Below are 13,317 nucleotides of genomic sequence, written 5' to 3' on the forward strand. Positions count from 1 at the left end.
TATATAGACCCTCTCTATTTAATAAACTCTGTGACCGCCGTGGATAGTAAACTTGAAAATGATAGCAGATAGCAAATACACTTTATTCATAGTCTTTGTATGTTCAAAGTATAGAAAAACGCACACCGTAAGTCTAATCTGACTTAAAATTTCGTCCAATGACGGAAAAATATCCGGACGTATTTTTTTTCGTTTTTCTCCCAAAACAACCCAATCTGAATAATCATAAGAATGGATGACAAATGCGACAATACATGGTACCTATAGGACACAGAGGCATGATGATTGATTTATTATGGAAGGAAGAGAAGCGACACACAAAATGAGGTCTTCTCTTTTAATAGTATAATACTTTGCCTGTAGAAAACAATACTTTAAAAGAACGTTATAAAAAATCACACTGTTTTTATTCAGAGACATTCTTACTCAATAAAACAAAATACCACCAATTAGAGAATTCTCTCCATTTTTTTTTTTTTTTTTTTTTATTTCATTGCTTTAAAAAATTATATACTCTATAATGTCTATCACTTTTCAACTGTTACATTCAAGAGTATCTGAAAATCTATCTTTTTAAGAACTTCAAGATACTTTGATTGAAGATGGAAATAGGGAATGTGTCCAAGAGACAACAACCCGAACAAAGAGCAAAAAACAGTAAAATGCTACCAATAAGTCTTCAACACAGCGTGAAAATCTCGCAGACGCTCCAACAAAAACATGTGTACTAGTTCAGTGAAAACTAACATCATGTGAATATCTGTTAAATAACTTTTTTTTATTGTTATTCATTTTAACACTGTGGAGGATATTCGTAGAAAATGCAATGTATTGTAAATAAATACGTCATTAATGCTTAAACGTACATGTTAGTTTAGTGTGCGACTTTTAATTTGTTTTTTTAATGTTTTTGTTTTCACAGTTAACTATTTAAAATACTAGGCGAAATTGGGATCAACATAAAGAAGTTCCCTTAAACAAAGGATCTGATGTCTTGATAACCTGCAGCTATTCTTAAAATCTAGTAGATATATATTTTCTTTGATATTCAATCGTTTCTATTTGATTTGTTCTATTCTCATTTTTGATTCGCATAATCTTACTTTAACTGAATAGTCCTAGTCAAATTTGTACGAATTTGCAGTATTTTCTTGTTTTTAATGATCTTCAACTCCTTTCAAATTTTAAGTTTCTACTCCAATGACAAGTTTTATGTTTGTATGTGTAACAGGAACACGTCTGATTGACTGAATATTAATCTTTGCGAATTCAATAGGTTCTGCCCTTGAACTGTCTCATCAACATTGTGACTTAGTCTAATCTAAACCTTGTGTATATCTGAAACTGGTTTTCCAGTAACGTTATACCTCACGTATCTGATTAAAAATTGCCATCAATTTCTCTTCTATATAGTCTGTGTAGAATGATGTGTATTCATTTAACAGATATAACTTTTATCTGTCTTTAACAGGACTCATTGATGGTAATTTTCTTCTTCAAACGACGTTTTTTCACAAACAAAAAATACTCCATCGCTTTCATTGGTCTTTAAAGAGGGACGAACGATACTAGAGGGACAGTCAAACTCATGAATCGAAAATAAACTGACAATGCCTGGCTAAAAATGAGAAAGAATACAGTAAAACACATGAAACAACATAGAAAACTTAAGAATAAGCAACACGAACCCCACCAAAAACTAGGGGTGATCTCAGGTACTCCGGAAGGGTAAGCGGATCATGCTCCACATTGTTGTGATGCTTATGTTATAACAAACCCGGTAAATAGTCTAATTCGGTAGGTAACATTCATAAAAGAGGAAGGGGATTATACTTCGGTACTGGCATGAAAATACGTATTTTTTGTGTTATTTGAATTTGCTGTTACAAAATGTTAGAAATTATTATAAATTAAGGAATGTATCTCCCTCATGCAAAGCTCTGATTCCTTTCACGGATTTGGCTATACGTTTTTGACCTTTTGGATTATAGCTCTTCATCTTTTATATAAGCTTTGGATTTCAAATATTTTGGCCACGAGCATCACTGAAGAGACATGTATTGTCGAAATGCGCATCTGGTGCAGGAACATTGGTACCGTTAAAGTTATTACATGTCAATTGAAGAAGTGGTTAAATTAATATCTAGATAAAAGCCATACTAAAAGGAATATGTTCCATAGTTTCGGAAGTGTAGTCCAATTAGGTAACATTTTAGGCAAGAATGTTCTGCATTGATTTAATGGTGGTTAATTACGCTTATACTTCAGCACTTCACCTATAAGTTTCATAAGTGAATGAAGTCCTAAAATGGGAAGTTCATATACACGATTTTTTTCTTTTAAAAGGTTTAAACATAGGGGAGGTTCTATATTTTTTAAACATTTATATTCTTTGAATTACTCACAGTTAAACCTATACTAAATTATTTACTCCCCTCCCTTAATTATCAGTCTTCAGCTACTTTACAGTGCTTAAATTAGTACAATATTTCAGAGTAAATAATGTTACTAGCGTGTGTGCCGTTTCTTACTATTAGTTTTCCATACCATCATACACACACACATATACACAAATTCTATGTTTTTATTTTTATTTTTTCTAATGTGTCTTCTTTGGTGCATGAACAGATCAATGGACGATTACTTTATTATATTGAAAAATGCGCTAAAAATTAAGTACACCAAACAATTTCCAACTCCAAGACATATACAAAAAGGGAAGGTCGATAAAAACTTACCAAATCAAACTCAATCAATCAACGGTACACGTGAATATCAACTGCCATATTCAGGACATTGTACAGGTTTTTTTCGAAGATAATATTTGGTTTAAATTGGTTTTATAGCGTGTAGCTTTCTTGAAGTATCTATGAAGTTTATATCATGTTGTGTTTAACATTGACTATGCGAAAATAGTAGCCAGGATGAGAGACAATAGTGCACGACCCGAAGGGGAGTGCACTATTGTCTCAAACCCTGGCTACTATTTTCCATAGTCAATGTTAAACACAACATTAATATCATTATTATACTGACTGTTTACCAGTTTGAATAGTGACAATAGTGTATTGCAATGTAAAAAAAAGCCTTTTATGTAACCTTATCAACATATATTTGCTGTCTGAAAGAGACTTTTACTTTGTCTTCATAGCTGTTAGAAAGATTAACAAAGGGATTGATTCAATGGTATGTTTTGAGGTGAAATGATTGATTTTAACTCTGTATCTGAATATAAATCATTACTGACATACAATAGAATACTGGTTGGCCTGGTGCTAGAAGTTGTGTTAAACTTGCTATAAGGTTCCAGCGGTTTGCTCATTGTTGAAAGCTTAAACCCAAGTTCACTTTAAGATGAAGAAGTACAATTAAAGCATTATGTCCTAGATTTGTCTCTGTATTATTTTGGATTTATCTTAAGTAAGTGTACTCCACACCTCTTCCATTTCATTTATTAACCTTCTCCACAATACTCTATAACTTAAAAAAAACAAGTAATATTTACAGTAAATGTCATTTATTACAATTTATCTGTAACAAATGACTGTTTTGGTTTCAATAGCAGTAAACATATGTAAACAAATATGAAATAAAGTTTGAACAGAAACTACGGTATTTTAAAGTCTCTTAAATGTCCGCATAATCCAAATAATATCTACTACAATGTATTTTCCATTATTGTTCAAATTCAATTATTGTAATAGTTGATATTAACAGTACAATTTGAAATATTCATCCATGGCATCATCTTCATTTGCTTTAGGGCACTTATTTGGTGGTCAAAATTCTCCACTGATTGGCAATAGTCCACCAAAACATCATCAGGTAGTCCCAGAAAGTCAATGATATCTGGATCATATGGTGCAGTTTCAACTGAAATAATTTAAACAAAATCAGCTTTTGTGTGTGAACAAAGTACCAATACTATTAGATAACAAATTATTCTAGTTGAACATAAAAAAAAGTTGCACAAATAGTTCTTGGCCATATTTACACATATAGCGGTACATCATTTGTACTATCAAAAACAAGTAAAAGTGTACCGTCATTTTGAATTGTATTGAAGAATGTTGAGACATAAATGTATAATTTACATTTGTTAAATATGCAATTAATTCACCTGAATGCCATTTTGTTCATGAACTCCATTATATGTAAAGTGACATGTAGGAGAGTGACTTTAAGGAAGATCTCATTGTTGAAGACTATGTCACAAACCTATTGTCATTTAATTCATGTTGTTGACCCAAAATATATGTTGAATAGTTAATACTATTTCAATAGTACCTTGTCTCTTACTACTTCTAAACGCAGAAACAGTCTCTATTACTGGTAGTGGTATTGGCTGTTCATTATCATCCGACGTGAAGGTAGAAACAGTCTTTTCCTGGGACAAACTTACTGTAATAAAAAGAATTAAGTTTAATTTTGCACTATCTTGCATGTTAGGAGAACTATTTATATATTATATACAGACTATATGTACAAAAGGAGCCATATGAACAGTTGTCTTATCTTGAAGCAGTACAACCCAAGTTTAGTGGCAAATATTAGAATACAATTATCGATGTGATTTTATTGTGCTATAATATTTGATGGGAGTCAATGCTACAATGTAGTGTGCTTTATTTCATGGTACCAACAAAACAAATAAATACATGCAATTCTCCTAGGTTATTTTTTCTTTGCATTTCTGTGATTATTTTGTTTAATTTGATAGTTTACATGATTATGCTTACTAGTTACACTCCTACTTTCTGTCTGTTGTAATGTTCCATAGGTATATTTACTTAATGCATCAGACATACTCCTTTTCTGTTTATCTGAAATATATTTATAAAAAAACAATGAAAGCATTTATATGAGTTCAGAAAATAATTGACAGACAGTAAAATTAATTTAGAAACATGCACAACAAAATAAAGAAATGTACAATATTCATTAGAATAAAGAATATATAAATATTGTACTCAGTCATTTCACACATTTAACCCAAAACCTTTTTGAGATTTTACAATATAATTTTGGATAAACTCAATTATGATATTGAAAGTAGAAATAATCTTACAATATTGTCGTAATTCAATATGTATTTTTGTTATTATATGTACAAATGATGTACTGCGCAAGATATATAGATATACCTTTTAACTGTATTAAAATTTAAGCAATTGCACAATGAATATTAAATATTTGTGTAGCATTTACCTGAAGTATCATAACAATAGCTTGATAAAGATGCCTCATTTCTGTGTCCACTGATAGTCTTGATGTGATGGGATTGGAAGCCACTATAGTCCAGCAAGGTTATGCATGTTGACCGGATACAGTGGTTTGTGTATTTTCTAGATAGTTTTGCTGACTTCGACAAATTCTTCATAAACACTTTTATGGTGTTTTGTCCAATGGGCTCGTTCCTGAACCACATATCATCTTGTTCACTGAATGAATTCTTTGGGTGCAAAAATAATCTGTTACTTGCATTATTGTGTCTCTTTAGATATTTAACAAAAGGCTTAACAGGACATCAATCTGTGCCAGGAGCGTACATCATTCCCCCTGAGCCCTCTGTCTCATTTGTAGTACCTTGGTGATTTTTTGTTAGTTCTGCTGTAAGTTTACGGACATACATCTGCCCTTTTTGATCCGAGTCAACTTTAAATTCATCAACCTTCAATTGTGAGAGATTTTCTTGACCCCTTCTGCAGAAATATAAGATTGTCTCGAATATTGTTTATTTAGTAGGCCCTGAGGAGTTGACATGTTAAAAACTAGTGGGTGTTCATAAAGCATTTTCAAATCCTCCAGTGAGATAGCCTCATGGTGGCTGACAGTTTCGTTCCCCTCTTCTCTCGTTTTCCTGAGTAGGGAAGTAAAATTGTCGTTCGCTCGGGTAAATTTAGGGTCGGTTATTATGTCAAAAAACCTGTCGATCTTCTTCAGATATCTATTTATGCTCTGTCGTATGGCTAGAAGAGTGTTTTTCTTGTAATATTCTTGACTTTTATTTCGGATGTTGGCATAAAAATCTTGCAATAAATTTGCAATTTCATCTTTTGTTGCTTCCAAAATGTCAATTTCCATACCTCTTTCAACAATGAAATCTGACAAAACTTTAACCGCAACATTTGTTTGTTGACCAGTTTTCTTTGACTTCAAGTTCTCTTTCCTAAATGTTGTAGGGTCGTCTTGACCAAACCGCGACATCTTGCTTGTTTTGTTTTTTTTTTGCAGACGACAGTATAGTCATTAAGCGACTTTAATTAGTGGTTTTGTAACATCATTATTTCAAGCGCACATATGATCAGGCTAATAAGTCCAGCCCACATGTCTGTCAATGCAACTAAGCTCCGCCTTTTCGCGTGAAATGAAACAATGATTGACGTTAAAATCAATAGTCTATTGCAACAGCAAGACATACTATTTTCGCATAGTGCAGTTAACGCTATATATTTCTTTTAAAAACTATGCAAAAATAGAGTAATTTAACTATAGAAGGACATTCTTACAGGAAGTATAATAATGAATATTTATATGTAATGTTTTGATACTTTCAGATGAACAGTTTGAGAAAAGGGACGAATTGGTGGATTTTTTTATCAGACACCGATGATATTTTACCGTCTGAGTAGCAGCTGCAAGTCTCTTATATCTTTTATACTGCACTTGTTCTAGTTGAGCAGTCGAAATGCATTGACTGTATACTTCTGTGTCAATTACAGTCACTGACTGACACGATATCTCTTTTTCCTCATGAATATTTAAACAATACTTGCAGGAACTATATTTATATATTCACGACGACGTCTTCAACTTCTTTTTGTTTCAAATGTAAACAACACAGCGTGAAACGACTTAAACTTATTTCATTTGCAAATTGCAAGTTTGTTGGATTTGCTTAGTCTATAGTTCCTATGTTGTGTCTTCTGTACTATTATTTGTCTGTTTGTCTTTTTACTTTTAACCATGGCGTTTCCAGTTTATTTTCGATCTCTGAGTTTGACTGTCCCTCTGTTATCTTTCGTCCCTCTTTTGGACAACAATAGTTTTGTTTAAAACCTTTAAATCATTTTGTTTTGTGCATATTGTTGTCATTTAAGTCCATACTCAAACGAATTCGTTCACTATCAGATAGGTTATCATATAACTCCGCCAGATACGTGGTCGTTTTAAAAGGTGATTTTTACAAACATAATTCAATAATATTGGGAGTCTCACATTTCCCCGTTTCTTAGCCTCGTCCTTATATCATTGGTTTGTCATGAATACACTATTCTTAATAAAATTGAGAAAGGAAATGGGAATGTGTCAAAGCCACAACAACCCGGCCATAATGCAGACAACAGCCGAAGGCCACCAATGGTACTTCAATGTAGCGAGAAACTCCGGCACCCATAGGCGTCCTTCAGCTGGCCCCTTAAAAAATATGTATACTAGTACAGTGATAATGGACGTCATACTAAACTCCGAATTATACACAAGACACTAAAAAAAGAAAGAAAATAAATAAATTGACAATAATGCATAAGTACCAACAGACTACTAGCAGTTAACTGACATGCCAGCTCCAGACCTCAGTTAAACTGATTGAAAGATTATGTCTCCATCATATGAATATCAGGCACAATCCTTCCTATTAGGGGTTTAGTATCATACTGTCATAAAATATATGAGAAGAATATAACCCGTGACATGCCAACAACTGTTTTTTTTTTAAATAAATGTGTTTAGTTCCTATGCAAAGTGAATCAATATAAAAGCCAAAATATGCAATCTTTAATGACCTGACAACATTATCGTAACTATATCCCTTCTTAATAAGTCCGTTTACATGTTTTGTAAGCTTTTGAGGTGAATACTGACATTTTTGTGCTTTGTAAAGAATATTATCATAAAAAATTGCATGTGAAATGCCTGAACGTATAAAATGTCTGCATGTTGAGTTATATTTACGGATTATTTCCTAATGCCGGTGATAATTATTTCATGTACACGCAACCTTTCTTTCATGAAGTGCCTCGTTGTGTACATGTCGTTATCTTCTGATCAATATCTACTATATGCTTACTGCTCAAGTCTCAAGAATCATACCTTCAAGGTATATATTTGACAGACCAAGCCAAAAGATCTACATTTCAGTATTAAACTGAGACAGTCTTGTCATGGATTGAGCTTTAATCATCTAGCTCAACTCTACATACTCTTGTATTAATATTTTTCATATTTTACTCTATTTACGAGTTTAGAGAACAATTCTCATGATAGGGCTACCGACTAAGAGCGTAATAAAATATTTTGCCCCCTGCTAGTGTGCTGAATAATTGTATAAAGCACCATCTATAACCGGAGTTTCTAACCATATTATCAGTTGACCTTTTATATATATATATATATTTTTTTTTTTCAAAACAAAAAGTGATCATTACAGATCAGTATATTCATAAAAGTGTTCATAAATTTTAAACAAATTGCAACAAAAATAGTATTTAGCGCCACTGCAGGCCTTGCCTTTATTAATCATTGATATCTAGAACGGAACTTCTACAATCTCTGCTACGAAGATTTTACAGTAAGAGGCATTACCTCTTATTTTGAGACAAGGGAAAACCTTGTCTTTGATTATTAAACAATCCTTAGTTAAAAGAAATCAACATAATATTTATACATATAAGATCTGTTTCGGTATAATAATTGTCCAAAACAAATCTGTCTTCAAAATCAAACACTAGCCCCAACTTAAACGAGCGTAGGAAGTTTTTATTACATATATAAATCTATAGTTGCCGAAACAGAACGTCTTGCTGGCACAACACAATATTAAAATAATAGTATTTATAGTGTCGATAAATCATTATCGCTCCTGACTGGACATTTGTCCTTTTTCCTAACGACGAAATGCTCTTCTATTGTTAAAATTCCTATTGGAATTATTTTGGTTTCTTCTATAATAATCATCTCCTCGGAATTGCTGATCATTTTGATTTTTGATAATAATTACTTCACTTGTCAAAGATTCAATACTTTGTTTGATTTCATTTATTTCCCGTTTCAGCTTAGGCTCTTGAACGGTTTCAGTATCGACAATACGATCATTTCGACTTTTCTGTATATCTGTAACTCGTAATGCTTCGAGTCTAACGGCAATATTTTCTGCCTCATTTATTGATTTTGGTCCAACTTCCCTAAACCTGAGACGTACTTCTGTCTCGGGTATTGCATCAATAAAAGAATCTAAAGGTAATGTGTACTATGAGGTACCAGGATAAGCCCTACGTGTCGGTTTCCTAATAGCCTAAGATAATTCAGGCAGACTTTCGTTTTTAAATCGTACTCGTGTTTGCAACCCTGCTCTAAACACTTCAGCTATGTTGACTGAACCAAACCTATTCCTAAGAGACATGACCAAACTGTCAAAATCGTGACAATCGACTTCCGTGATTTCATTTAGAATTGCTCGTGCTCCGCCAGACAAACTACTAGCCAATAACAAAGCTTTTGTGTTTGACTTCCAATTATGCAATTCTGCTAACAAATTGAATTGAGTTAAATACTCTTCTAAATCATCATTACCGTCATAAACTTGGGGTTTTATTTCACCACTCAATTTATGTTTGCCATTTGACCTATCGCTATCAACTACATTACTGTTATTACTTATGTCATCCCTTTCTCTAGAAAGTGTATGGGAACTTACTACGTCTATACTACTATTTTCGGAAGGTTTACTTGAGATTGTTGAGACAAGTCTCGTTTCAAAATTTGATAACATTTCTTGCATTCTATTAGTGAAATCGGACATACAATGGTCAAAAAACCTTCTCATTTCTAGTCTAGTCTCTGCAACCATTATATCCGTTGCTCCTTCACTTCCAGGCATTCTAACAGGGGAACTTTCAAAATTATTTTCAGGTAGCGTTTCTTCAACGTCTTCCCTATTGTCTAGATGGGGCTTGAACGAAATTACATCCGAATCGTCCATATTTTACAAAATAACAGCCTAATACAACCAAGCTGTATCAATTCCAACTTTCAACTCGACTCTAGTATTAAATTCCACCGCTTCCACCAAATTGTAATGCCGCCTCCCTGGTGCTAGAGTCGGCCACCAGAGAACACAGGGTCACACAGAAAAAGGGATTTAAAGGATCTATAAAGTGTAAGGTTCGACGTCCACTATTAACCGTCGGACCAAAACACGTTACGGAAAGGAAAAACGTATACTTGTATTTATATATAATTATCCGTTATGAAATAAAATATCTGAATAAAATAAAGTTTCATATTTTATTAATATAAAAATAATCCACGCCGGAGAGAATGGTTCTGGCAAGATTCGTCACTGGTCTGGTCAGGTTCCCGGTTAAGGTTGGTCTTACATAGACACACACAACTAGTACATGTTTAATTCAACAGTCAAGTAACAAGGTTGTCACTTATTTTTTATCTTTCTATAATCTCAAGTAAAGGATAAAACACCCTTCTACATTATAGAACTAAGAACACAACAACTTAGTATAACACATTAAATGACAAAAGTCATATTAATCATGTCAAAACCGCGAACAGAACTCTTAATGTGCACCTTCATTAGCACTGTAACTGTCACCGGTAACAGTATTTAGCACCGTCACCGTCACCCGTATTAAGCACTGTCACCGGGACCGGTGACTGTATTTGTCACCGTCACCGTCATCCGTATTTAGCACCGACACCGGCACCCGTATATAGCACCGTCACCGGCACCGACAATTATTAAATTAAAACAAAGTTAACTGTCAACGCTTGTCTGTATTTCTCAAACATATTCCAGCTTCTATTTAAGTTTGTCACTACCCATTCATTGTCAACCCAACACTTCCTCGTTTCTGTAGTTGTTTTTGTATTTATACTTTCGACTGACCAATGGCAGAGCTTGTTAAATATTGTTTACCAAGCGGAAACCATGAATCACACACGGGAAATTCCTGTAATGTTGATATTGTTTGTAAACAAGCATTGATCTTCATCAATAAAGATGGGTTTTGACTTTAAATTTATAAGTAGATCATTAGAACAGTTTTATTTGAGTTTATAATATAATAAGGTAACTACCGCGAAAATACGGAATGAGTACGTGAAATAAAACTTCTTAACAAACTAACAGACACAAATCTGTCGTATCATGGAAACAACAGCCAAAATAACAAATTACAAGTCTTACATTACTTGCAACATTAGACATCTCACTAACATCTATCATTTATCCTCAGTTATTTCAAGAAACTATACAGACATAGGCTTACTATAAAAAGGGGGAATGCCCGCATTACAATTTAAACACCATAAGAGGGTGGCAAGGGAACGTTACCATCTAAAACTTGATAATTAACGATAAGAAATTAAAAATCATCTCTTTTATTATAAATTTGCACGTTTGAGTTGTGTCTAGAAATTATGAGAACGATGCTGTTTCTGAAGTTTCTTTAATATCTAGGTCCTGGGGATACATTTTAGGGACCCAATCTGAAACATCTGGAATTTCAGTTGAAGGAGCATCGTGAATATGCCGTAAGTGAAATTTAAGAACATAGCTTCTTTGGTCTTTCTGTTTTGATTACATTTTTTAAAATTTTTATAAGAAACCCAGTCTCATATGTAAATAAAGAGTTGTCAAGCAGGATAGGTTCACAGTTAGTTACCATAGAAATGACGATATCCTGCCTAAAAAAAATATGTTTTATTCGACTTTTTTACCCTGCGTTCAGATCATGACTTTTGTAAGTAGACAGCTTACAAATAAGTTATAGAGTTAAGCATTCGTAATGGAAAATATGAAGTAATTCTTTAGCGAATGTTTTGCGGATTTAATCGCTGAATTCCTGGCTATCTTGAATTTTGGTTCGTTTCATAATAAACACTACCCTTCATTTAGGTGTGTACGAAGAGATTTATCAAATAACTCTCATAAGAAACTATTGGCAAAGAATTGAGTAGACAAATTGATTGAGCAAAAAATCATAATTAGGCTAGGATGTATATATGCTTAAAAAGTGATTCTTTACAAATTCAAAGTCAAGAGTCATCATCACCAAATATGCATAAGGTCAAATTTGCCTGAAAGGGGCTTACTATAGATATGATTTAGAATATGTTGCACATTTTCCTTAGTCCATGTCATCATCGATTACATATATGTGTGTTCCTTTTTTTTTTTTTGCAATTAACATTTTGTTTTGTTGTAAATGTGTTATTTGTTTTTTGTTTTTTTTTTTTGTTTTTTGTTTTTTTTTTTTTAACCTTGGTGTTTCTTTTTCAATGCATCGTCAATATATTTTTCAAAATGATTTCTTTGAGACATTTTATTAGATAAACATTTATGCATATAAATAGAAGTAAGAAGATATGGTATGATTGTCAATGAGACAACTCTCTACAAGAGACTATCAGTTCTTTTGACTTTTCGTTAGCAAATACACCAATCAACTACACAGAAACACGTTATAAAGCTGTAGTTTTTCTTGAATTTGAATTTCAATTAATTCTTTCATATCTCAATCTTTGTTCACGTCTCCTTAAACGTGCCAAACATAGTTCACAACGCTCAACCTGAAAGAAAACGATATCTTTTATAGCACATAATTTTTTTTGATCGATTCTTTACATTTGGGTTTTTACAATTGAACCGAGACAGCAAACGGACAATATAAATAAAATGGAATAGATAAAAAAAAACCGTTTGTAAGCGGAACAACTACAGGCAAGAAAACAAAAACCAACCTACAATCACAAAAATAAACACGTTACATGATTTATATAATCTTTGACAAGCCTATTTACAATAGGTTTGTCGTTGAAAGATCTTCATAATGATCTACGAGTCACATTAACGAACTGTACCTGACTATATACACATATATACATACAACTCGTCTTATCATCAATCCAACAATGTAAGATCTATAGATTTTCTTTCGCAATGCTACTGAGATATCGTGACACCAAATCGCCTGCACTGTAACATGTGCGCTAGACCACACGACCACCTGGGCTTCTATGCAACTCTAAATTAAAAACTACGTCCAAATTTCTCATGTCACTGCAATACTTGTATAACAGTTTGTTGTGTGTGTAAATGGTTTTTATGGCAAACGAATTGAATGAAGATTTAATAGTTTATTCGTGTATCAATTGCATACGTACATGTGACCTCTAAAACAACTAACTTATTTACCTTCTTTTGTAAATAAGAACAATTCCTCACCACTTGTTGACCACATATTACCAGGTCAATGGCATTAATATGGCAATCTACAAAACGAAATCATAACTTTTCACATG

The 13,317-nt window shown here is 32.9% G+C and overlaps 1 pseudogene; it reads right to left on the reverse strand.

Moving 5' to 3' along the window:
* Positions 1 to 3,454: 3,454 nt before the first annotated feature.
* Positions 3,455 to 6,207, reverse strand: LOC143048886 (uncharacterized; annotated as a pseudogene).
* Between the last annotated feature and the right edge of the window lie 7,110 nt (positions 6,208 to 13,317).

This window comes from Mytilus galloprovincialis, chromosome 10 (genome assembly GCF_965363235.1).
Source record: "Mytilus galloprovincialis chromosome 10, xbMytGall1.hap1.1, whole genome shotgun sequence".
NCBI lineage: Eukaryota > Metazoa > Mollusca > Bivalvia > Mytilida > Mytilidae > Mytilus > Mytilus galloprovincialis.